The sequence below is a fragment of the Phacochoerus africanus genome, chromosome 2 (genome assembly GCF_016906955.1).
Source record: "Phacochoerus africanus isolate WHEZ1 chromosome 2, ROS_Pafr_v1, whole genome shotgun sequence".
Taxonomy (NCBI): domain Eukaryota; kingdom Metazoa; phylum Chordata; class Mammalia; order Artiodactyla; family Suidae; genus Phacochoerus; species Phacochoerus africanus.
In genome coordinates this window covers 61,214,031-61,241,106 of record NC_062545.1, presented here as the reverse complement: position 1 = coordinate 61,241,106, position 27,076 = coordinate 61,214,031, and positions in this window count along the sequence as shown.

Here is a 27,076-nt window from a genome sequence, read left to right as displayed (position 1 = left end):
TTTCCATAATTACCACATTATATTATCTAAAAAGTCCAGTTGTCAGCAAAAAGTAAAATTAAATAACCTGAAAGAAACAAGAAAGCATAACCCATACATGGAGGTAGGGGAGCAATAAACAGAAAATGTCACTATGGAAGGCAGATTCTGTACCTGTAAGACAAAGATATTAAATAAGCTATTGCAGTTATATTTAGAAAACAAAAGTAATCTGTATTTTTTAAAAATCAAGGGAAAATATGACAGTAATTTCCTACCAAATTGAGACTATCAATAGAGACAGTAATTATAATAAAGAACAAAACAAATTTTGAAGTTGAAAAATAAATCAAATTACATACTCATTTGAGGGGCTCAACATTAGATTTGAACTTGCAGAAAAAAGAATTAGTAAATTTGAAGATCAGTCAATAGAGGTTATCCAGTCTGAGAAACAAATAAAAATAAATGAAGACAAATGAATAAACCCTCACAAACCTGTGTTATACCATAAAGTATTTCAACATATGCATAGTGGGAGTCTCGAAAGGAGAAGAAAAATAGAAAGGGACTCAAAGTATATTTGAAGAAATAATGGCTAGAAACTTCCAATATTTGATGGAACACATGACTATACACATGCAAGAAGCTCAGTGAACTCCTAGTAAAATAATTTCAAAGAAATCCGTCCAAGGCATATCATAAAGATACAGAGATAAAGTTTTGAAAGCAACAAGAGTAAAATGACACATCACATACAACTTATCCTCAACCATATTACTAGCACTTCTCATCAGAAGATTTTATGATCTTCTTACCCTCAAATCCAGGTTAAATTTGGTCTACTTACCATATACTCTCCACATTTTTCCTTCATTGAATGTATTGATTTTATGCTAAACTGTGATTATTTGTTTAATTCCTACCTCTCCACTTTATTGCTAAATTGGCAGGAATGACTCCTGACACACAGTAAATCCTATGTAGATGAATAAATTAGTGAATTAATTAATATACACATATCATTCATCTATATACCTGACTTCCTCAGTTTTATTTCCAGGGATTTTTTGACCTCACTATGGAACACTCTCAATTTTTCTGAAAATTTAAGGGAAAAGACATCTAAGATACTTTTAAAATATTAATAGTGATTAATTCATAAATTTTAAAGTATTTCTCTTTGACAGAAGGGATGAAAAATAATGGTATTTTCTTTATGTTATTCTACACATTCCAAATTTTCTATAATGACCTGCTATGGACTGAATTCATATGTTGAAGCCCCAACCCTCAATATGACTGTTTTTGGAGAGAGGGCTCTTAAAGGTAATTAAGGTTAAATGAGGTCATAAGAGTATGGTCCTAATTCAACAGGATTGGTGACCTTATAAGGAGAGGAAGAAAGAGAGAGAGATCTCCCTCCGTACACAGGCACCGAGGAAAGGCCATATAAGCACACAGTCAGAGGTGGCCATTTGCAAGCCAGGAACAGAGCTTTCACCAGAACCTGACTCTGCTGGCATCTTATTCTTAGACTTTCAGTCTCCAAAACTGTGAGAAAACACATTTCTGTTGTTTAAGCTACCCAGTCCATGGTATTTTGTTATGACAGACTAAGCTGACTAGCACAACCCTGTATTTATTTTACAACAATACAAAATCAGTTTTATATCAGACATGATGGTGCTGTGTTACTAAAAGTTTACATACTTCTGCACTAGTGTTTTTCAATGATGTGATTCAATAGGAAAAAAAAAAAAACTCTTAAGAACTGAGGATAATGCAATGATTGTTAGAACAAATAGTCAAAACAGAAATAAAGCTCAACATCTCTTCTTCGTCAACTCCTAGCATCCTTCACCCCAAATTTGCACTAATGTACTTTTTCTCAGATACAGGCTTGTTGCTAAATTTACCTCTTTTTCCCTAAGATAAGCTATTGTATTATAGATCTATATCTTGCCTCTCTCAATGGAATGTGAGCAGAAGAACAAGGACCAGGAGCAAACTGAGCCCTCTTATTACCCAGTGTGGTATTCCCCAACTCTAACCTATCATGATATCTGTGCATTGTATTATGGGGGTTTCTTATGTTATAGGGATAACTTTTTAGCTCTAACTTAAAATTGTTTCGTCTGCTGGTGTGGTTAAATAATAAGACCAGGAAACATTTCCTGTTCATTTAGAATCCCTATTCATTTTCTTCATGTGGTTATAATACTGTTAAGGCTAACTTGTTATTTCTCAAACAGTAGGACAGTAGGCTGAACAAGAATAACACAGATTGGCTTTCTCTCTTGACCTTAATTTCCTCATTTGCGGCATAACAGTATACATATATGAGGTCTTATTCAATGTTAACGCTTTGTCTGGGTCCAGGCATGACTCTCCATTCCTAAGAACCCTTCAGTATTTTCTCTATTCCTTTCCAAATAATAAGCAAACAACTTAGCACTAATTGCATAAACTATCTTTAAAGCTGCAATTCCCACTTCAGCCTTCTACAGACCTTTTTCCATGAACACAGAGGACCTGGTGTCATTACCTGAACTCATAATATGCTTTCAGGCATCTACACCTAATTCCTCATTCTGCAGTGTCCTCTTCTCATCACCCATCATCTGTCAAGGGTATCTCAGCTACACCTTCTTCTTTAAAGCCCTCTCACCTTCAGGTTAAATTATTTGTGTCTTTGTAGTCTCAAAGCATATTGCTTGTTTTTCTGCTTTCCTCTCATACAAAGGGGATGCTTATTTGTTTTTTTATAATTATTTTTATTTTTTCTATTTTAGCTTGTTTACAGTGTTCTGTCAATTTTCTACTATACAGCAAGGTGACCCAGTCACACACATGTATACATTCTTTTTTCTCACATTATCCTCCATCATGTTCCATCACAAGTGACTAGATATAGTTCCCAGTGCTATACAGCAGGATCTCATTGCTTATCCATTCCAAAGACAATAGTTTGCATCTGTTAACACCAAATTCCCAATCCATCCCACTCCCTCCTCCTCCACCTTGGCAACTACAAGTCTATCCTCCATGTCCATGATTTTCTTTTCTGTGGAAAGTTTCATTTGTGCTCAGCCATAAAAAAGAGCAAAACAATGCCATTTGCAGCATCAAAGAGGATGTTTGTTTGTATGTTCACTACCTTGAAAGTAAATGTGTCTCATATATTTTCCTTACTAGTATCCTTAGTAATGTGTGCACACTCACACAACTCATTTAACTCACTGTTAAACAATATGTTAAAACTACAAGTAACTTAATTACTAAGTAACTTTCTACTCATTGAAACAAATTACTTATTTTGATTACAAGAGAACTTACAAAAATTCATGCATTACATTCTAGCCAAGCTTTAATCTTTAGTAAGCACATTGCCTGGAATCTCATGAGAGACTGAGTCTAAGATATATTTTATGTTAGTTTATCACCCCTAATCCCCTTATTAGCATGAGGTCTCACAGATTTGTTAGAGGAGAAAGTCATGTTAAAATTACTCAGAATTATTTCACACTTCTTTTAAAAAATAAATTTTAAAAAGTGACAGAAAGGATATCTAGGGGATGTTAGCTCTGAATCCTAGCAGTGTTGATTTCAGTGCTGTGTACAGTCTCAGAAAACTGCTGATTGCAGCAGGAAGCCGTCAGAAAGACATTGATTCTTCCCCTGGCTCTGCCTGTAATGTACGGTGTACTCATGGTAAGGTACTTGGGCAATTTCTCAGGTAATAATGTTCCTTTGTTTCCCAGATACACGGGGTGGATTTAGAGAAAGAGAAATGTAAAATGATATAGCTCTAAATCACTCCTCTTTAAACAGCAAGATTGGAGCATATCTGTTTTGAGATTCTAATCATGGCTTAGAATGTGCTGCACAGCCTGGATTTGCAATTGGTTTCAGGGTGAAGAGAGTTTGAAGTTCACTAAAGATATCACAAATGATATCTAATGGCTGAAAGTTGGCTATGAATGATTTAGACTAGAGCTAAATATTGCAGGATGAGACTGAAATCCATGGTGTATTATATTTCATTCGATCTAAGACACTGTTCACTTTAATTCACTATTCACATTTTATTTCACTTTCATTCAATCTGAGACACTATATAAGCAAGAAAGCAAGCCCACTGGCTATTATAACTATAAGACACTTTTGCTTGTGCTATTCATTTGGATTTTAGAAATACTGAAGTGTGAAAAATATGCTTCATATATCATATATATATTTTTTTCTACTAATCATTCCATATTCACCAGAAACTCACTATGTCCAAAACCAAAGTAAATAAATCTATTCCCAAATTTGTTCTTTTCTCTACCTTCCTTCTTACCCTTCTTCCAGTCGCTTGAATCCCTTCTGTCTGTCACTTCCATATTTCATCAGGCATTCAGTGCTTTGACATAGTCTGTTCTCTCTGACTCATATATTATTTCCTTTCTTCATTATTTGGCTGACTTGGTTTCACTTGACAGAATTCACCTTCGGTACTAAAAAAAAATTCTGAATGTGCCAAGTCCAGGTTAGCTGAATCTTCTCATTCTCAGCAAATATAGAATCCATATATTTCCATTCACCATATTTGTTTTATGCCCTTCTCAACCACTTTCTTGTCTGTATCCACCAGAAAAACACAAGTCCCTTGGGAACAAAAAATGTCAGTCTGTTTCACAGTTGTAGTCCTATAACTTAGCAGAGTGCCTCACATGTATTGCTATATAAAACTCAATGAATGAATAAATGAAACTATTAATTTAGATATTAAAAATAAAAGTTACTTTTGGCTGTCATATATTATGAAGAATAATACGTAAAATAAAAATATTCTCAAATTAAGAGATCCAAAAAAGGCAGACCTGTGTTGTACAAAAGGAAAATCATTTGAGTTAAATACAAGCTAAAATGTACTAGATTTCTAACACATGTAAAGTGTCATTTTTTTCCATTTTGCTTTTATGCCAGACACATACTATGTATCCCAGTGAAGAAAGTTTTATTTTAGCAGTTAATTGTGTTTTCTAACTCTGAACTACCCTTTTAATCTTTTGGGAGAATGACCAGTAACCTACATTGATTGCATTTCTGCTTCTATAAGACAAGAGGCTTTTAATGGAGCCTGCAATCACTGTGGGTCAGAGAATTAAGAATACAAGACCATTTCTTTCCAAGATATTGTTTTAGGAAATGTAAAAGGTTAACTATCTTGCTTGAAGAGCTTGTCTCAAAATGAAGTTGAAGTCATTATCAACTGACTACATATTTTTACTCTGCAGACATCCTTGTTATGTGACAAATAGAAAGTTCATACAGTGAAAATAGCATGGTCTCTAAGGTTAAAATTTCTTTAGTTTTAACATACCAACTCAGTAACAGTGAATAAATCAGTTAATATATGAGGATCAATTTCCTAATCTATAAAATGGAGGTAATAATTTCAGTTTTTATAAATACTGGAAGTAAAATTAAATGACATTTATTTAATTAAAATTTTTCATTCATCTAATTAAGTTCCTAATATTTAAAAATGTAAAACAAAACAAAGTAAAACAAGGCCTTAATGTTATTGCAGAAAAACAATAAAACTCTTCATTTTAGTTAGAAAAAAATCCAATCGCTGGTTACAGTTCATACCAGTATGCCTAGCTCCTTTTTCAAAATGAAGTGGGATTTTTTTTAGTTCATACTGATTTTTTTCCAAAGAAATTTTAAGACCCACTGAATAACAAATATCTCTCATGAACATTCCTTATTTAATCAGGATGCTGAAAAATCATAGAACAAAATAATGAATGGCTACAGCCAGTATGTTAGAATAGGCTAATCCTTACAGTTAGAAAAAAGAAATAATTTTATAAATACAGTTGTTATTACTTCATAGCTGCTTATTTGTATGATTGCTTTTATTTCTTTATACTGCAAGGTTTACCCTCAATGTTCTGTTAGGATTATAGGGTTAAAGTGGCATGAAATAGTTAAAGTTCTCCTTTTTAAAAAAGTTCTCTTCCTGATTCAACATGTCACTTTTTTCTTTCTCATTCGTAGCATGATAGATATTTCTGTCCTTTGGGTAAAGTATTTGATTGAACATTTGAGTTATCTTTTTAGATCCTCAGTTCTCACTGATTCATCTCAATAATGCCATGGCTTTTTCACCTCTCACTGCCACTAGATTTAATTGATCCCAACATTATAGGTAATAAAATCACAACTACAAAAAAAAAAAAATCACTTTTTGTGATTTTTGTATACTCATTTGGGAACTATACATGATCTTAGAGATTTATTTTGCTGAAAATTACATTTCTCAATACTAACAAATGTTTCTGGTTGATATGTTTATATGACATCAGTTTTTAAATTAATTTCAAAAATTTGACTAGTTCCTTCTTTTATATGAGATGCCCCCAAGTTCCTCATCTGTAACATGAAAGGATTATATCATGTAAAATCTTAATTTCCTTCAATGCTATAAGTTGTATTAGTCTATTCTAATAACTGAGTACCACTGGGTTCCTGAGTCACTGAGTGGAGATCAGAGTTTGCAGCAAATCTCATTTGTACATTAATTTTAGGAGGGAGCATGACAGAGTTTTGTGTTGAAAATTGTAGATTCTTAATCTGCACTGGATATAGCCCTCATTATACTGAAAAATCATATTGACCTTACCTAAGAAAATAAAAACTTAGATTTGTCCATTCCATGCTAAAAGAAGCAGATTCAAAATAGAAAATTCAGCTACCTACTTAAATTTTCTCAAAAGCAAAAAACCACTCATACACTTCTGATAAGTGTATTATTTCATAATTTTGGATCTTTACACTTTCTTAAAGTTTGAATCCTATGATAATAAATTTTAAATTCTTTTTTTGTTATTAGCGTATAGACTTAGAAACATGCAGGGTGAAATTAGGGTGAATATAAATATTAAGCCATAACATTGAAAATTATATATGAAATACCAAAAAGGAGACATTATGATTTATAGACATTAACCTTGGAAAATCTGATTATACACTTGCATATTAAGTAAAAATTTCAGCAAAAAACTGGTGATAGGCATTTTTTTAAACAGAGTAAAATCACTCAGAGAAAAAGGAATGTCCAAAATACAATGGATTAATTAACCAATACCAATGCAAGTAAGAATACCATAAGCAGTAATAAAACACCAACAGTAAAAAAGAAGGAGACCTAAAAAATGTGATTTAGGAAATGAAATAACAAAATTGTTGCTTGGCCGCATTTTAAAATAAAATCCCTGCACAATGAGCTAATTATAGCTAGAAGACAATTAAATCCAGTCCCTCCTGAAAGAAGGAATACAGAAGAGAGCTGATGAAAAAGTAACTTATTTCTTCAACCAGTAAACTAAATGCCTCTTATGGAAAAGATGCAATGATAAGAGAGCTCACAGGAGCTCAACTGAGAAGTAAAATTTAGCAAAGGACTCACCTGGAAATTAAAAGGACATGACAAGTATATTTCGGATGAGAGCAAAGCAATACATGCATTTAACATTAAACAAAAAGAAATCATGTTAAAGTAATAGATGATACCTCTGTCACTTAATAAGGGTGTGATCCTGGACAAGTTACTTAACCTAGGAGAACCTCATTTTTCTCATCTGTGTAGTAGATATAGAAATGGCATTATCCATACAGCGCTTTCATGGTGAATAAATGAGAGAATGTTTTTTAGTAATCGGGTCAATGCTCAACACATAGCCAGTATTAAATAAATATTTACAATGTTATATTTTTTTGTCACAGGACATTTCTTTTCTTTTCTTTTCTTTTCTTTTCTTTTTTTTGGTTTTAGGGCCCTACCCACAGCATATGGAATTTCCCAGGCTAGGGGTCCAATTGGAGCTACAACTGCGGACCTACACCACAGCCACAGCAACAAGGGATCTGAGCCATGTCTGCAACTCACACCACAGCTCACAGCAACGCTGGATTGTTAACCCACTGAGCGAGGCCAGGGATCGAACCCCCAACCTCATGGTTCCTAGTTGGATTCGTTTCCACTGCGCCACCAGGGGAACTCCAGGACATTTTTTTTTTTTTTTTTTTCCTATTGGCAAGCCTAACATTTCTTATCTAAGCCTGTTTCTCTGCAGACAAGACCCTCCATCACCTGTATCCTTCTTTACCCTCTGAGTTATATTTTGCTCCCCTCCAGGCCACTCTGCTTCCTGTTCTCCTGGTACAAGGCACTCCCTCTGTGAAGTCTTTGAACTCTTTACTCTGGGAGGTCCACTGGCCATCTTTCTCACTTTCTTCAATTCTCTCACCTTCTCAATAATAGCTACCCAACATTGCTTGCAAATTATAAATTGCAGTGTGCCCACCCCCAGGACTCCTAATTTTTTTGTCCTGTTCTACATTTTTTTCCCAAATCACTTTCTAACATAAGGATAATGCTATTAGTTATGCCACTTATTCACTTTCTCTTTCTTCTCTTTAAACTATAAATTCCACAAGTAGTGAGATCATCTATTTTGTTAGAAAAGTACCTGACCCAGAGTAAGCACTCAACATATTTTTTAAGTTGAATTAAATATGTAAATTATCTCCAATGCATAAAAAAATAAACATAGGTATCATTAGCTTCCATAAACTTTTGGACAGTGAACAAGAATACATGTTCAAATGTTTATATCCTGTAGGTGGTTGAGCTAAACTTTAAATCTCAATGTGTGAACCCATAGTCTTTGCTTTTACTGCTATATCATCTTCTATCTATCTAATAATAAAGAGTAGGAGTTTCCATCATGGCAGAGCAGAAAAAAATCTGACTAGGAACCATGAGGTTACAGGTTTGATATCCCTGGCCTTGCTCAGTGGGTTAAGGATCCAGGGTAGCCATGAGCTGTGGGGTAGGTCACAGACATGGCTCAGATCTGTCATTGTTCTGGCTGTAGCACAGGCCGGCAGCTGTAGCTCCAATTAGACCCCTAGCCTGAGAACTTCCATATGCCACAAAACAAAATAACAACTAATAAGGAGGAGTAAGAGGAATCTGTTCTTTCTTTTTCTTTTCTTTACGGCCACACCTGTGGCATATGGAAGTTCCCAGACTAGGGTTTGAATCAGAGCTGTAGTTGCTGGCCTATGCCACAGTCTCAACTACACCAGATCCAAGACACATCTGCAACCTGTGCTACAGCTTGTGGCAACTTCAGATCCTTAACGCACTGAGTGAGGCCAGGGATGGAACCCGCATCCTCATGGACACTGTGTCAGGTTCTTAACCCCCTGAGCCACAACGGGAACTCCATAAGATGAATCTTTTATTGTCCCAAAGGAAGTCATCCAAACAATCTAAACAAAGTCTTATACTTTGGAATCAAATTTGTCTTTGATCCTCTTCTTCCAATGTTTACAGCATGATAACATTAGTAGTAAACAAGTTAAAAAAAGGAAATTGTGATAAAATAAGAGATAAGTAAATTTATCTAAAAAGAGAGGATGGAACAGAATGAAAAAAAAAATCTTTCTAACAGAAAAAAATGAAGAGAGGGTCAGAATGTCTGTGAAAGGAAGCATTTCCCAAAACTGCATATGTTCTAATCCTTCTAAGACATAGGAATAGTTCCCACTCATGGGATATTGATGTATTATTTTTCTTATAACTTGTAAGCTGTTATTCAATCTTCTACTTTGTCATGTATCAGAAAATATATGGATAAAATTAAATAGAAGTCAGTTGCTATTCTCAAAAAATTAGAGGAAAAACTGTTGGCTTTGGATGAGAACCAACATAAATCATACCTGGTGTGTATGTTTTACTGATATTTAAAAGACAAAGACAAATACCATATGATATCACTTATAGCTGGAATCTAATATCCAGCACAAATGAACATCTCCTCAGAAAAGAAAATCATAGACTTGGAGAAGAGACTTGTGGCTGCCTGATGGGAGGGGGAGGGAGTGGGAGGGATCGGGAGCTTGGGCTTATCAGACACAATTTAGAATAGATTTACAAGGAGATCCTGCTGAATAGCATTGAGAACTTTGACTAGATACTCATGTTGCAACAGAACAAAGGGTGGGGGGAAAAATGTAATTGTAATGTATACATGTAAGGATAACTTGATCCCCTTGCTGTACAGTGGGAAAAAAAAAAAAAAGTATTGTGTATAGGTTACTTGTGTAATTAATAAATAAAATCCATTTCATCATGAAATGTTGTCATTACATACCGCTTCATTATGTAGATTTGTTTTCTACCAGACCATACTGAAAGACCATTGCCATGGTGATTTAGGGCATAAGTTTTTTCAGAAAACAGACCAGGGTTTGATTACCAGTTCTGTCATGTCCTAGATGTGTGACCTCAGAATGGTTTTCCATGCTCTCGAAGATTCTGTTTCCCCCATTGTAAAATGGGGTTAATTTATGAGATTCCGTGACAGTCAAAAGGAAGTAATATTTCAAAAGTAGTCAGCACTCAATAAATGTTAGTTTTTATTTTTCTTATATTGTTATAGTTGATAGATCTTCATATACTCTTATATTTCCTTCCTATAATTATCATAGCATAAGGTTAGGTCATTATAAATATAAATGTAATATTATTGTGATGATGGTATTTCTGTCATTAGCTATTTTTCCCAGATAATCATAAAGCATTTGACAGAGTTAAGGGACTTTACCAAAAAAGCATAAAAATAACTGGTGGACAAATACTTTCATGAGTCATCCTGAATAGATTACATCCAGGCCAACATTAATTTGTATGATTCCTCTTCTGAAAATGGAATATAGCAGATGGACTATTATTATTCACGTCCTTTACAAACAATATCTGATAAATGCCATTAGTATTATAAGTTCTTTGGGGTACATAAGTTTGTATGGTATAAATTAAAATCCCTAGGGTTTCTAAGTATCACTGAGAATTGGTTCATATTCCTCATTAATATGGTAAAAGAAAAATAAAATGAATGACATTGAGATATAAATTATCCCCACTCTAACTTTGGACAAAAGAGTGCTCATCACTGAAAATTTTCATTGCTTCCTTATTATTTTTTTAAATTTATAATAAGACCACTGAAGTTCATATTGATCTCTATATCACCATTTAATTCTCCACAATTAATATGTTACTTCCTATAAGTTTATGTTCTCTATAAAATAAAGGTTTTCAAGTTTTTCTGAGGTATATAATTAATTGCTATATTAATATAAACTGATTTGTTTAATTGAAATGGTCTCCTATTGGTGAGTTCTCATTATCCCCTTGTACTTAACAGTATTTCAAGAAACTTTTGAAGTTAAGAACTTGAATCTTCTTTACAGACACAACTACAGGAGAGAATTCCACTCAGATTTCAGAGTGGCAAAAGAAGAGCACCAAATTGTCAACACTATGTCAGCCAATTAGCACTGTGGAGGTAGCAGAGTAGAGGAGTGCAAGCAGATCCAGTGAAGGAAAATGTACATATACTTCAGTTATGAAGGGTTAGTTGTGATCAATTAATTATAAAGAGTTACCTAGGAAGAGTTAGTTATGAAAAAGTAAGATTAAAAAGCTTAAGTGGAGGCATAAAGTTTAGGTGTCAAGAGGCAGCTTTTTAGATAATAGCTGCATTGAAAAAATAAAATAAAATAATTATTATTATAATTCAACCCTCAGAACTTAAGATTTCACTACCGGATTAGACTATTGAAAAATGAAGTGAGTTTTCTTTCCCCTGAATATTTTTTTTTTGTCTTTTGTTGTTGTTATTGTTGTTGCTGTTGTTGTTGCTATTTCTTGGGCCGCTCCCGCGGCATATGGAGGTTCCCAGGCTAGGGGTCAAATCGGAGCGGTAGCCACCGGCCTACGCCAGAGCCACAGCAACGCGGGATCCGAGCCGCGTCTGCAACCTACACCGCAGTTCACGGCAACGCCGGATCGTTAAGCCCCTGAGCAAGGGCAGGGACCGAACCCGCAACCTCATGGTTCCTAGTCGGATTCGTTAACCACTGTGCCAGGACGGGAACTCCTCCCCTGAATATTTAAATAAGCTGATATTATGTGCAGCACAATCTATGATGTGTCCTCATTCTTCTCTGAGAAGTCTTTGTTTCCAAAGGAGTAACCAAGTAGGGGGTGACATGGACTCATTCTTGTTTATGGTGTATTTAGTGATTAATTCAAGTTTCATAGTAAAAAGAACAATTTAAATGTAAATGTTATATGTAGAATCTTGTCACTTATTTGACTCTCTCAACATTTCATCATTAAATTTTGAAATAGAATTGCTAATAACAAACTGCATGTTATTGGCTATTGGAAGTTATATGCCTTGTGTTTTAATTTAGGCTTTATCATTTGTGTAAATTCTTGAGTGATACCAAAAATGTATTAAAACAAAATAAACAATAAGGTCCAAAAGGGCTATATTCATCTTGTTTTCCTCAACTTGCCATAGAGTTGCTTGCTAACAATTGTATTTTTATAGGTAAATGAATTACAGTTAAATCAATAGAGTCCATTTTAATATGGAGAAATGGTTAAAAATAATTTCGGAAGGATTCTACAAATTACCTGTGATTAAGCCAAGAATAGATTCTAGGCCTTTGGATTTGTACCTTTGTAATAAGAGGCCCCCAATTAATTTTTCTCACATGTCACACTATGTTTAAAACTCTTGTGCTAGTCAGGAGAAAGAGAGAGAGAGGCAACCTGGGTTTTAATTCAGATTTATTACTGAATCAGCTATTTTCTCAACATTCTTCCTTAATTAAGTCTGCATTGTTTAAGTCATTTTTATCCTTCATGGGTAACTTCTGATCCCTGAGCCATGGATGAAGCAAGTCAACAGATGAAATAAAATTGCATTTTTGGGGGGTAAAAAAAATCAGCAAATATTTAGTGAAAACTTTAAATACTTTAAAAGTTTATAAAATTAGGCTTTGCTTTGGTAAGAAGTAGTTTGGGGTCATTTAACTTCAGAAGAATAGTGAGAACATTCCAACCCATAGATGTAAGTGTCGTAGTCGCTACTGCTTTAAAGAGGATATATTTAATCGAGCTATTTAATCATGGCCAGTTCACCAGGATTAGTCAGACTCATGCCATTGCTGTTTAACATGGTAGTTTGTGTTCCAACAGCATCCCAGAGAAGGCTATTCTCAGAAGGCAGTCTTAAAACAGGTTTGTGGGTTGGGGAGTGGGAGGAAGGTTCGCACTGTTATTACAACATAGTTGGAGTCTGTGCTCCAAGGACAGGAGGTTGTTCTAAACCTGCGGTGGAAAAACCTGTGTGTTTTCCACCACAGATGGGGAGTAGGAGGGGAAACCAGTTTCTTTCCTTGTGTGCTCCCTGTAACTAATATTGCTTGGATATGCATAACAAGAGTGGGGCACCCACTAGAACAACTGAGGGTGAAGGCCGGTGCCAACTTGTTTTCTGGGCTGCTGTTTGAGTTGAGTGAGAAAGTGTAGTCTCCAGCAACTACAGGGCAATAAGCTTCAGGTGAGTTCTCTATTGAACCTGAGATGAAGCCTGATTTGAAGAGTACTAACAAGGATAAGGAGTTTCTTACCTCAGAGCTTGCTGCAACCCCTCAAAAATAAGACAACTGTCCATATCTATACAACCAGAAAGTGGAAAATGTATTTTAAAGAAGTTACTAGGATTCTTCATATATCTTGGTATTGGTAGTAATATTTGGGATGCAAGCTCCCGGCTGCCTAGTTCACTGCACTCTATAATTAGAGCTTCTCATTATTGGAGCAATAACTCAGCATTCAAATAAACAACTCAGGGTTTTGACGTTTGTGGAAAATATATTGAAAAATCATAAGAAAATGAATATTAAATACCTATAAATGAAATATGATCAATTTAGTCACCTACTAAAGAAAATGAATAATTGCATTTGTGAAAGCAAATTAGGAAGGAAAAAAACCAGCTAGTTAAAAAACAGATAAATCACTTTTTATCCCATTGTTGTGGCACTCAGCTTCAGGAATTGATCTTTTCAGAAATTAGAGTCCCCTAAGAAGGATTTCTTGCCATGAGAGTGTTAGCATGTTAAAGCATACAGTGTTTGGGATTACTCCACATATCTCTATTATAAATAGGATATTTTCAAAATGCCGTTTTGAGCTATCAAGTGAGATAGTGATCAGATGTGGCAGATTCATGATAATGATGGTATGACGTATGAAGAGGGAAATGGCTCATCGTTTTAGATGGACAAACCTTGATGAATTCAAACTGTAACCTGTAATCTTTAATTTAAACTAGCCACTTAGCTGGTAAAGATAATAATTTGTCATGTGGCTTATTCATTTACTGCTAATCAACAGGATTCACATATTTGAAATACCTAGCATTCAGAAACCTGTAAGAGGATTCATGCACGTGTTCTACTTTATGCTACTGATTTGCAAAACAATGAGGCTGGTAATGATGTGAAAGATTTAACTGGCTCTCCTTGTGTCTCCTCTATCTGAACTGATTGTTATTTGTGAAGAGGAATCTTCGGAAGCCTGTGGTTCCCACAGGATGCTGAGCAACCAGGCACTGGGTTGAGGATGACATCCCGTGTCAGGGATCAGAAATCAGCCAGTTAATAGCTTTGCACTTAAAATTGTCTAATATTTTTTTCTCGTTAAAGGCCAATTTTCTAACATATAAAGTCATTTTCACATCCTTGATGTATTGTAGACTGGAAGAATCTTTGAAAAATAGCACTGCTTTAAATGATTTCTTTCTAAAGCACAATAACTTGATAAATATTTTATGCATCAAATCATTTTATAATTTAGATTTATGTAATCCAGACCCAAGAAACACAAAACAATTTGCGAAGCCTTTTTGTCAGAGATTCAGATTTTGCTCTGTTGTTTTACAAATGATGTGTTGTAATAAGATTTTGCTTTAGTAAAATAAGGGTGAGCCATTTTTTTCTCCCATTGCCCAAAGGCTAAATTTGTACTGTTTCCCCTGAACAAATTTATTTTAATTATTCCAAGAAAGAATTGATGCAGTCATCATTTTCTTTTTTCTACTTATATCTAAGAATATTTAAAAATCTCGATTAGTAAGGAATGAAAAAATATTGTAAGTAGTTAAGTTCCTATAAGCTTTGAAAATGTAAATTATTTTGTTTAGGTAAAGAATTATATAAATTTACAGCAAAATAAAAAACTCTCAAGAGAAATATGGATGGATTTAAAATTGACAAAGACACAGTTTAGAAAATGTTACTTTAATTGTGCCCCCACACACACATGCACACAGACACACACACAGAGAAACATTCTCTTCCTTTCAAAAATATTTAGCCAAATGTTAATTGATAATATATTTTTAAAAGGAGGATGGAAGTAAGAAAAGAAATTGGGGAGGACAATGTTAGGAGGAAGGAGGAAGACAGAAAAAAAAGAGAAAAAGAGAAGAAAAAATAGATGAAAATAAGGACTTCTCCCTTATTTCAGAATTCAAAGTAGTATCTCTTCATCTTCTAGCCAGAGATGAGCCTTTAAACATTGTCTTTTTTTAAAAGATGGATAAATAATTCCAACTATTAGTGGCTTATCAATACTCAGTACGAATTACAAAAAAAAAAAAAAATACATCTGCCACTTTCTTTCTTTCCTACTCTTCATTTTTTCTCCCTCCTCCTACACAGCTTCTGTGCTCTTGTTTCAGTTTCATAATCTGTCCATTGTGAATTAAGAACATTTGGTTGGCAGTTCTCCTTACCTACGAGGTGCAAGATACATTGGCCTCTGCGACACTGAGTCAGACCCTGCTCAGATTCCTATAACTGTCAGCAAATACTATGGCTCCCGAGGCAAGCGAGAGTGCACAACCAGAAGGAACAGCAGGTGCTGCATCTGTTGGAAGGGAACAGAGTTAAGAAGTGTGGATGACTCAGTAATGGTTCTATTGATCTGTATTTTTTTTCTTTGGGGGAGGATATGATGCAAAATAAATGCCTCGGTACTGGGGGGCTGCTATTATTTTTAGTCTGCTTTGTGAAATGTGATGTTACAATTACTAATAATGTTGCAGAATTCATTTATAGTTTGTTGTTAGCTGTAAGCCCAAGAGCTACCACCTGATTAAATGTGCAAGCTAGGCCTTGCAATTATTTTCCAATTTAGTTTGTAGTAAGCTTCTCAAATGATTTGAGCAAAGTTTCTTTTTTCAAACATACTCATATTCATTCCAACAAAACTCCGTTTTTTTCTCTAAAGCTGTTACTCAGCCCAGTTTAGCCAGGTAAATGCCTTCAATTATGCCAAGTAAATGCCTAAAAAGAGTAACAATATTTTTTACTTTGGAGTAATTAGAATATTAATTCTGTTGGCTGTCAATTAAGAAAAAAAAAAGTAAATTTACAAGATCACAGTTGCCTGCTTTGATCTGAAATGTTTTGTTTTGTTTTTGCCCACACCCTTAGCATGTGGAATTTTCCTGGCCAGGGATAGGACCCTTGCCACAGCAGTGATCCAAGCCAATCCAAGCCAATGCGTTTGACAGCACTGGATCCTTAACCCACTGTGCCGCAGGAGAACTCCTGAAATGTTTTTACCTGTTGTGTAATTAATGGAAAAGTCAGGAGACAAATCTCCTTTCCCTTCATTCAGGGGTTTTTGTTTGTTTGAATGCTTACTTGCCGCTTGCTTGCCTTGAAGAAATATCTGAACATAACCAAAAAAAAAAGCCCCCAACAGTAATTTCCCAAACAATACCTCAGCTTGCCCAAGAAGGCAATTATTTGACAGTTAGCAAAGCTGACATACTCATTTCATCAATAAGAAAAACTCCCTTCTATGCAATCTCATTTCTTAAAAAGTAAGCTACTTTCATAATTTGGATAAAGTATGTAACCTCTTTCACTGACTTTTGTGATATTTTAAAGAGCCTTATTCCTGCCTCTCCTCTAGTTCTTAACATTGGCCTGACCAATCAAGCAACTGACCAACTAGAAAATCACTAATGTACACCTTGCCAAGATCACTGCTGTGTTTCCCACAGCATTAACAAACATTTTTCTGCCATTTTAGAGATAAGGACATCTGAGAAAAGAGTGTATATTTTTAGAAATAATCCCATTTTATATATACCTCCCAAAAGGATATTTAAAAATTGTTTCAGAATTCCACTCTGGTGAATTTCTATCTACACTGTCAACAAATATTTATTGAACAACTGCTAAATACGTGGTGCTGTATCACACTACCAGGCATAAAAACATTAGGATCCATTCACTCTTAAACACCATTCAGTACAGTTAGAGGTCATACAAATAGCCCAGAGGAAGAAGTCACCTGTCAGGAGCCCTTTAACTGTGTTGGACAGTATTCGGGGTTTCCAGGTACTCTAAGTTATCTATATAGCAACCCTGTGAATTAACACTTAGTGGCTACATTTTAAAGATACAAAGCTTGAGGTTCAGGGACCAGAATTTGGTTACTTCAAACTAGAGCCAATAAGGGTTGGGGTTGAGATTCCAATTTGTGTGGTATCAATGCAGACATGAGGATTCTCCTGTGGTTAAAATGCCTCAGAAGTTTTGAGAAGAAATCATGTCTGCCCTGAAAGATCATGGATGGCTTTCACAGCACCTTGACAGATAAATCATAGTGGATAGGTAATCATAGTGGAGGCAAATGAGCAGCACTGAGGAAACAAGGAAGAGAAATTCATAGTTAGGGACAAGTGTTTCTTAACTGGGGCCAACAAACAGATGGTAGATAAATAGACAATCGATAGATGGATAGATAGATAGGTAGATAGATAGATGGATATTCAAGTGTCAGATTTAATTCAAAGCAAGGAAATAATTGAATAACATAACATTGTACCATTAGGAAAACGTCAGAGAAAAATTAAAAAAATAAATATATATTATATATTTTAAAATATGGATTATATAATGAATAATTTCTGTAACTTTTTCTTTAATAAATACAGTAAGGTTACTTTTTCCAAATTTAATAAATTATTTGCACATTTTATGAATGAATTTATTTAACCTGTTGCCTGTTGGTAGATATTTGGTATATTCTATTTTCAGTCTGTTATCATTAAAAAAAAACTAAAATGAGTATCTCTAATCATACAATATTTTATAGCCCAATTATATCCTTAATATAAATTTATAAATTTGGATGGCCAAGAAGATACTAACACTCAAATGAAGGGGTTTATTTAAGAGAAAATTTCTACTAATTTATATTCTTATTCTGCCAAACTAATCTTTCCTATCACTTTGAATACATCACGTACATAATTTTTTAAAAATGCTCCCTTATTTTCTTAACTTTAGTTGCTGAAGATGACTTCCTTACTCTCACCTCCACATGTCAACATAGCATCGTCCTCTTTTATCTGTTTTTCAGATTTCTTTCATTCAAGTCCCAGATATGATTTTTCATAAATTCCAGTAAGAGCAACAGTTCCTGAACTATTTCTCCATGTATTTATTTATTTACTTATTTATGCATTCCATTTATTCAACAAAATCTTTGAGGATCTCGTACATTGTTGTACCATATGTAGTATATGTTGGAATTACATATACTTACTGGGTATAACATTTAAGCAACTCTTTGATTCTTTTTATTAATAAGATTATGTAAAAGTCATCCAAAGGAATTTTTAAATATCCAAAGTTCCAATGTATTTCAAAACCTTTTTGCTTTTACCTCTTACACTTTACCTATGTGCATATTTGACTACAATATTGAATCCACATTACAAAAAGTTTCATGGGCTTGGGATACCACTCCAGATTGTGATTTATCTTTTACTGCATGTTCAACCTTTACTTTCCAGTTTTAAACTCTTAATGTGGAATAGAATGAAATAGATGTGACTAAAATGTGAAAAGAGAGAATGAAATGAATAGTTAAGTTTCTGTTTCTTTTTCTCTCTTTCAAACTGAGACATATCTGGGCATATGGATAGGAATTATACTATACATGACTTAGTAATCTTGGGGATATCGTGAGTCAAAATTTGAAGAATAAAAATGTGTATATTTTCAGAGACAGAACAACCTAGTCTTAAGTAATAAATAATATATGTGTTTCTCTTGGGTGTTTTGTCTGACTTGTATGGTAAGAAAGAGTAATTCACTTATGGTGTATTTTAGAAAAGTAATATTTGCATTCTAAGAAGCTGACTCTGGGTTTCGCATTTCCAAGAGCAATATGGAAGTGTTGCCCCCGATTGACAATCCTACCTGCTAGATATGGTGAGAGGAATTAAAAGGCTCTGAACCTAGGCCAGAATGTAAGAGAAGAGTCTCAAAGGTAGCAGTTACAGGAGTTCCTGTTGTGGCTCAGCAGGTTAAGAAACCGACATAGTATCTGTGAGGATATGGGTTCAAACCCTGGCCTCGCTCAGTGAGCTGAGGATCTGGCGTTACTCCAAGCTGCTGTTTGGGTCACAGATTCGGCTTTGATCCAGGTGTTGTCCCATCCAGGTGGTATAGGCCTGCAGCTGTGGCTCCAAATTGACCCCTATCCCAGGAGTGTTTTAAAAAGAAAAAACAAAAACCCCCACAGTAACAGAAAGACACTTAGTTGGAGAAAATTATTCCAGAAGGCTTCTGCTTAATGATTTCTTGGAACCACATACCTTCTCACAGTATCAAACTGTAAAAGAGGTGTTCTCACATTTTTGAGAGAGAAACCAAATAAATCTCTTGCTGAGTTCCCAGAATATAACTTGTCCAGTTTAGAATTCTGACCTTCCTGGCCTCCTCCACTACTAGGCCCACCTTCAGTCAGAAGAGGACTTTTTCAGGTGACATTGCTCCTGACCCAAAGGCTCTTGAAAAGCTGCACTGCTCCTTTGGCACTGAGATCGAGGTTAGATCCAGTCTGGAAGTGAAACAGTGCTCACAGTACATCCTAGACAAAGTACGTTTATGTGGCAGCCCTGAATTGACATGAGAACCTGTCAAGGTCCATCCTGGGGTCACTAAGAACACCATCGGATGAGGAGGTGCAATTCACAGTTAACATTGCACAGCTAGCTCCTCATTGTGAGGATATGGGTAATTCCTGATAAGTGTCCAATTGTCATCTTGAAATAAGGGACATTTGGAGCAGTACAGGCTCCTATAGTAAATGATTAATGTGTATTTTTCTGATCTTGACAGATTCCAAAAGAAGAGCAGATTGCTGCCCATAAAACTAAGCAGCATCAACGTGGAATTACTGGAAGAATGGGAAAGTCTTTGCAGAAATGGTATGCTTACTCCCGTGTTTCTCAAAAACTAGCTATTTTAAAGGGACCAGGGTCAATATAAATGAAATAAATGGAGGCTAAGATAAAATATGTCAGAAAATTTGCAGAAAGGTTATTTTAAGATGGCATGTTAAAAACAATAATGGGCCATTAGGCTGTCTTGTTAAAGGCATTAAAGTCACAGGCACAATGTATGAGTCACATGGGCAAGATTTTCCACTTTATATATAAAAACTTCAATATTGGATTTCTGGTGAAAGTAAAATGTTAGAATTTCTGTGTATATTATTATAAATTGTTGGCAGAGGAGTAAGCAAAGTATTAATGACTCTAGAAGTGTGCTATCAAAATGCCTCACATTGTAATTAACATTACAATGCAGATGATTTTAATGCAGTTTTTCTTTATAATTGTGAATTTTAAAAAAATCTTTTGGCCGATTATTTTACATGCAGGCATACTGCTTTTTACAAGTAAACATCTCCTTGTCAAAGGCATTGGTAATTAATTTATTTTTAAGCCAAAATTGTGAGCATCTCCAATGACAGGGTACAGTACTAGACAATTTAATGATGTGTAAGAAATGGTTACCTCACCTTCTGATGTAGAATTAGACAGGTGCCTGATGTGTCAGGAGTATGCCCCATGAGCATATTTTGTGCACCTATTTTGTGCACTGCCGAATCTCCAGAACCCACAAGAAAATCTGACACGTAGAAGATACTCAAGAAGTACTTGTTAAAAGAAAAAAATAATAATAAATTCTTACTGTTTTGAAAATTACTTGAATAATAAATTCTTACAGCCCTTTTCTGTTATTCATGATTTTAGAGCCTACACCTTAACTTTTTAAGTCATTTGTCTTATTTAGTTTTGTAGTAATGAACATTAAAGAAGTATTGCTCCTATTAGTATTTTAGGGATGTTGATGGTAAAAAATAAGATAGCAATATTATGGGTCATGAAACACTTTGTGGTGAAAACTTGCCTTTGTTTTTTTGAATTTATTTGCTTTTTTTTTTTTAGTTTAGACTATTAGTGACATTTCAACAATAAAAATACTATATATAGATACAGGTACAGCTACAGATATCTAACTCCCATTTAGGTACAATGTTTCACTATGCCTCGTTAAACTACCTGCTTTTTCCTGGTGGAATCTCAGGACTTTAAATGGTTTGGCTATTTTAATTAAATAGTTTATATTAGATGTACCATATGGGATTTTTTTTTTTTTTGCTTACAATATTTATTATGTCACATATTGCCTATTTAATTACTTTCTGAATGTCTTGTGTTGTCATTTTTTTTAATCTTTAAAATTAATTGGAAAAGAAAACATTATTTTCCATCCAGCAGCGCTCAGGAGTTTAGAAAGGCGCTGTTTTGTGAGCCTTGCGCTGGGACACTGCAGAGTCCCAGCAGGCAAGCTGCACCGTGTGTACTTTGGAGCTCCATAACACAAACTCTTGTCTCAAATGGAGTCGGGGGAGGGGGAGTTTAGAGAGTAAAAGGAAAGGAACAAGAGTATGGCAGAGGACTCCAGATGCTTTGATTATAGAAACTCATATAAATAAATGATGACAGTGCACAGAACTAAATGTGGATGGAAGAAAAAGATACCAGATCGCAAGACATGCATCTGTACTCAGAAAATCATGGGAGAAATTACTAAAAATCAAGTGTTAGGAATTTTGTAATTTAATCTCATTGACTGGATCATGGAACAGAACATTTTTCACTTCCAGTTTTCATGTTTTGGCTGACCTAGGAAATCCCATGGTTTTGCGTTATGGCACATGCTTTTAAGAAAACCTGTTATTTCTGCTGCTCTGCACTGTCTTGTCTGCCCTGAACTGCTAGCCTTCATCAGAATTTAGAATTTCAAGGCAGCAAGCAAAAGCAGGGAAATAATATGATGCCATCCCGGATACAGCTGGAGTACCGATGATGACAGTCCATTCCCGTGTTGGTGGCTGGAAGGGAGAGGGACTGCCACCCAGAGTTTTCACAATGCCTGTTTCAGGCAGCTTCTAAATTAACAATGAAAAGAGGGGAAAAAATAATTCAGAAGTATCTGAGAAAACTTAGCTATGGTAATTCCCTATTCCAAATATACATAAGTCACAGGCAACCTTATTCTTTGGTTTCTAAGCACATTTTTGAGTTTAGCACAATAGGGAGAAGAAAACTGGAGGTTAGTGAATCTAGTGGGGCAAGAGGTGAATAGGACTAAATTTCAGTCAAGACAACAAGGAAAGTACAAAGAATACAGTTTCTCTTTCATGTGCTTTGATCATCTTTCCTGTTTTACCCTTAACGAATACTTTCTCAAAACTAAAAATAAAACACTGCATTCTATTAAGTTAGGCTTTTCCTCCTAGGGAATTCTAAATGGTGTGTGTTTCTCATCTGTGAACTTGACTATATATTTTTATATGTATAGTTTGTACTTATATACATGCATATGCATATATATATTTGGGGGGGGGGCTGGAATTTGAAATAGACAAGAGAAAGAGAAAAAGAGTTCAAAACTAGAGAGCCAAAGCAAATGTTCATTTCTTTAAACTGATTTTGTAGCTCTAGTAACTGTCACTGGCCAAAGTCCGTTTGCCATATCAGAAAATTGGTAGTGATGGCATAAAATCACAAACATGCCATGAGAAGCACAGGAGAGAATAAGGCAGGTAGGTGTTCATAATCCTCCACCTGGTGCTGTAAAGAAAGCCTCTTCCTGCTCCCAGAAGGTGATGGGCTGAGAAAGACACTTACTGAGTAGGAGAGAAACATTTCATTTCAACATTTAAGGTGCACCATGTGTGCATGCTCTGGGTGAAACATGGTTTTTCATCCTAGATAATGTGCCCACAAGGTCTCACATTATTCTGGTTGGAGAATAATGAAATAAGAGATGCTATCCCAGAAGCTTTGATTTGATTTTATTAGCTTACTTATGCCTTGCACAAAGGCCACACATGTATGCCCTCAGAGTGCAAAAACACACATTACTCACAGCTGTGTTATCACTCCTTGATGCTCGTTTCAGCTTGCTTACTTGTGGATGGGACTTTTGCCATAGTGGAAAGGTGCTTATTCACATGGTCAGTGACTATACTCATTAAAAACACACTCTCTCCAACTAAATGATTTAAATAATCATATTAATAAATACATGATACTCGTACGTACAAGTCACCTTTTCTTTCTCACTGATGGCTTTGATTACTTTGACAGACTAAGATACGCTAATGATACAAATTAGGAACAAGAAGAATTAAAAGGGTGTTTAATTCTGATGCCAGGCTGTCAATTTCCTATAATGCTACCAACTTACAGATAGATGATTAAAATTGTTTCGTTTAGGAATTTTGAATATTTTAAAAATTGAATGGGTTTCTGGGGGAGGAAAAAAGAAAGAAAAATCTGTGCTCAGCTAATTAGACGTCCCTATTTGATTTAACAATAGAACAGGATTATTCCTTAAGCATTGAGATCATCCTACATTACTATAAGAGCATACATTTTGCTATTACAAAATGATTTTGCAAATTTGGGCCAGTGTGTTTGTCTAATTTTTTAATATTTGATAGTATTCATATATTTTCTTTACAAGTTTATAAAGAGAAGTGGTCATTTAATCCTTAATATTTTCCTAAAGCTATTATTCCCAAAACATAATGCTAGATAATGTGAGTAAATCCCAGACACATGAAATATGGTTTCTTTCTCTGAGGCGCTAAGAATCTAGTGAAAAAAATAACATATGTATACAAACAATCACGTATATTATAAAATCTTATGAGACATAATATTAAACACAAATACTTTGGCTGCATGGGAGTAATACGGATCTTGGATTTTTTTTCATTCAGATAGCTTAGTAGTTTTAAGCCCTGATTTGGTTAGTGTCTAACTATTTCCACCCGGAGAAATTTCCTTAATTTATTTCAGGCTCTGTTGTATTATCTGTATGATGAGGAAAATAATACATCTCTCAGACATGTGTGAATATTAATTGAGCTAATACATGTGAACTATTTAGAACAGAGACAGGTGCTTAGCAAGTGCTTTCATGATACCCAATGTTTACCCCAAAGAACAAATGTGTCTCCGTGGTTTTATCAGTTTGCTTCATTGTACTATCCACTAGACTATAAACCATCTGAGGTCAGAGATTATGTCTCATTCATTGTTGTATCCCCATTGATTCAATAGAAGTTGAAGAAATGAATACACAAAGGAATTAATGAATGCTTGATTATCAGTTGGTTAAATAATATTTAGTTATTTAAAGGCTCTAGCAAAATCCTCGTCTCTGTGGAATGGGCATCTTCTTTCTCTGATCAATATTAGAAAGCATACAAGTGGAACACAGAAGAAATCAAAATGATTATATGGACTGTCATATAAGCTGAACCAGTTCTGGGGACCAATGGAGTGACATACCACTCTCATATTCTAGTAGATTTTAATAAATGTCCAAAAAATAAAAACACTAAAAAATTCAATAATAATAATCTCCAATTTCTAAAAACAATCAAAGAATGCCCAAGTAAAGTAGCACTCTTCAATGGGTATAGATGAATAAAGATGGAGCAATGGAAAGAACCCCATACAGGAAGTCAGAGCTGTCACACTCAGTCCCTTCTGATAGTTTAATGAACTTGGACAAGTAACTTCACCTGTCTGAGCTTCACTTCCATCATTTATAGGTGGAAAATGGAGGACTGATGATCTTTGATTCCTTCTTAGTGTAAATTCTGAGTCATTTCATTTAGTTTTCTTATTTATCAGAATTTTGGAGGACAATGTTTGTATGTGTTCTTTTAGCACAGATAAAACATTATTAAAGTAGGCAGGGAGGATTTGAAAACAGAAAGAGTTGAATGCACTTGCACCCCAGATGCAATTTGTATCTGTGTGTGTGTGTGTGTGTGTGTGTGTGTATTTATTATGATTTTATGGCTAGTTAGGTCAGCAACCTTAAAAATTAGATATTTTGAACCACCATATTTCTTGGAGAATATAGTAGAACTAGAACTAAGATTTTGTTTTTTAGTAGGACAAACTGCAGATCTGCAGTATTTAAAAAGGGTTGCACGCTGATTCAATCAATTATCAGTTATTTTTAAGCTTTCAAATAACATTAACAGATACTTTTATTCACTTCAATTTATAGTTTATCAGGCACTTTTGCATATATGATCTCATTGTTACTCACAACTGTACAGAAAGACCTATGTGTTCAATGTTTTTGTTGAGGCTCCAAATCTACTCTCCACCTTTCTCCATCCATTTTTCTGCCGCAGTGGTCTGACCTCTATGAACCATATGAATAAACTGGTTTCCCCTGGCAAAAGATAGGCAGAATAAAGGAAGGAGAGTGAAGTCAGATATCTTATTTCCCTCTTTCGAGGCTCCTCCAATTGGCTAGGGTCTTCTCTGCAGACTTTCTCTCCTTCCAGATTCCACGTTCTTAAGGATGGAGAAAATCCCCAGGTTCCCTCACTATTCCTTACAGTCACCCTGTACCCCACTCCCACTTTTGTGATTACTGTGTTTTTAAATAAACTCTGATCAAGTCATCCAAATTTGAGTGTGCCATTTTCCATGTTATGTAAACTAAGAAACCAAATTTCAGCCTTGCTGAAAGCTAATTTTTAGGTATCCACAGAAGGCAGGACTGGATCTTTCCAACACAGAATCCCTATATGTGCTTCTGGGCTTCCTTTTTAATCAGTTAAGCATATTATTTAATCCTCAGTATGTGTATTTTGAGAAATACAATGAACATTCTAAGTACAAAGAAATCAAGAAAAAGTACCTGCTTTCATAGATCTCCCAATCTAGTGCAACAATATATGCATGCAAGAGTGATATTTATATTGGAAAAGAAACCCAAATATGAGATTTGAGTGTAGAGACCCACCTGAGTTGAAATCTGGGGTCTGTCACTTACTATATATGAAGACCTTGGATAAATTACTTAACGTTCTGAAATTTAGATTATTCTTCATTGTAAAATAACTTTTATTAATTGTAAAATAAATTAATTACATAATTTTTAAATGAGGAAACAGAGACACAGAACATCATATTTCATTTATATAGCTATTAAAAGTTCATGCTAGATTTCAAATCCAGAATTTTCTCTCAAGGACTGTAATAGACATTATAGTTATTTCATTTTTCCCATGCTAACTTCTATCCTTCACTTCATATATGGCAACAAACACCAGGATTGCCCTAAACCAACATTATTTCATTTTTCTGGCCAAAGGGATGTAATTATTTATTTGACAATGTTTAAATATTAATTAATCATCTACTATAAGCTAGGCTCTATTCTAAGCACTGAAGATATGGTAGTGTAGGAAGCAGAAAAATTCTCTGCCTTTAGGTTGGTCATAATAATAAGAGACTGATATGCAAACCAAAAAAAAATATGAGTACAATAATAATGTTATATTATTATATTATATTATATTATATTATATTATATTATATTATATTAATATATCAATTATATTAATGGTTATAGCCATGAATTTCAAAATTAGAAAATATGAATTCAAATAATCCTTCATCACTCTCTAACAATGATCTTGGAAAAGTTACTTAATTTCTCTGAAATCCAGTTTCCTCATCTGCTAAATACAGATAGTAATATCACATCCTAAACAGTGTTGTTTTACAATATGAAATAATATTTATAAACAACTTAGCATAAATCTTAGAATAAGTGCTTAATAGGGTAGCTATTTTCAAGTGCATCAGAGTGTACTTAAAAGATATTACAAAGATATTGAAATAGTGATTATCTGTACTCACACCTCCAATTTCACCCTGCTAATTTATCA